We start from the raw sequence: 1,575 nt of genomic DNA, 5'->3' as shown, positions 1-1,575 counted from the left end.
AGGTCATGGGCTTGGAAGCTAGTACACTTCCTCGCAGTTGGGGTGATAATCCCCAGATGTACCTCTCCACTTTTTGGCTTTCTAGAATTAACATCCCAGGACAAAGTGTTATCAAATCGCTGAACCTATTGGTGTAGCCTGCGATGTCCGATCCTTTCATCGAAAGGTTCCACAATTCTTGTTCCAGCTTCTGAATCTCGCCCCTTGGGCAGTATTCCCGTAGGAGCATTCGCTTCAAATTTTCCCAACCCATGGAGTTTGCCACCACCAGGGTTAGTGTCTTGACGTGGCCGTTCCACCATGTCAAGGCGCGTTCAGAGAATGTACAGGCAGCAAATTTTTCTTTGCTTTCTTCCGGGCATGCGCAAATTTCAAATACGGCTTCCGTTTTCTCTATCCATTGGGACAGAGCCAATACTCCTCCAGTTCCATAAAAGGGAATAGGTTTTCCATTGGTGAAGTCTTTGTAAGTGCAGACTCCAGTACGGCCTTGGCTTGGGCCGTTGGTAAAGCTATTTATTCCACCTCCCGACCCATTGTTGCTTATTTGAGCCATCGCCACGGTTACAGCGGCTGTTACAGCAGTTTGGAACATAGCTGCATCTATAGTTGGAGGAGGTGGTGGAGGTGGTGCGGGAGTTGAGTTTCTGCGTGTTGATCTACGAGGAGGCATGTTCTGGTAGAGAAAATAAGAATGAATACTATAAGTTTCTAATGTTTTGACAATCGTGTAGTTGAGGGTTAGTCGTATCTTGTAATTTGTTTTGACTTTAGTTTTTTTTTTTTTTTTTTTTTTTTTTTTTTTTTTTGGTTTCAAATTAGATATAACAATTTAATTAATTTCGAGAGGTATATAAAGAGGTACTGCATATAAGAGGTCTCCGTTTACAGATACAAAAGAAAATAAGAGAAAAACTTTATCCGCGGTCCTAGTCTATATCAAAATTTGTTGGAGCTTGAACAACCTCTACTTGTGGCGTTTGGAGCTGGATTCGGCATCTGACCGTTTGACTCCCATCAGTCGCCTCTCGAATTCCGCTTGTTGTTCTTTCATCTCTCTTATATCATCTAGAGCTGTTATCATTTGGTTCTGTAGTGTCCCCATGTAGATTTGGATATTCTCATGTAGTCCTTCCAAACGGCTGATGTCGGAGGCGTTACCTTGGGTAGCAGCATTGATCTCTCGAATTCTGGTTGCTTGTTGGTCTGCCTGGTAGTTCTGGTTAGCTATAGCGTTCACGACAACGGGAAGTGCTCGATCAGCTGAGCCTCCTCCACTGACATTGTAAAAATCCCGACACATGCCGAATGGGGGGCGTACACCTTGCTGACGGCTCCAGTAGTAGAGGTGGCTTCCCCATATGGGAATGGGTCCCGGTTGATGTGGCCTGATCACTGGAGGATGGGGGATGGGAGGGTCGATTATTTCCGGTTCGGAATCTGTTCCGCTAGAAATTTCCACGATCTCCTTGTCGACTTCGTATTCCTCTCCGACTTCGATTTCGAATTCTTCTTCGATTTCCTCTGGGTCTTCCTCCGGGTCTTCTTCTATCCAGCCGCCGTTACCTTGATTTA

This window comes from Lactuca saligna, chromosome 4 (assembly GCF_052625555.1).
Source record: "Lactuca saligna cultivar CGN05327 chromosome 4, ASM5262555v1, whole genome shotgun sequence".
NCBI classification, from domain to species: domain Eukaryota; kingdom Viridiplantae; phylum Streptophyta; class Magnoliopsida; order Asterales; family Asteraceae; genus Lactuca; species Lactuca saligna.
This window is presented reverse-complemented; position numbering follows the sequence as displayed.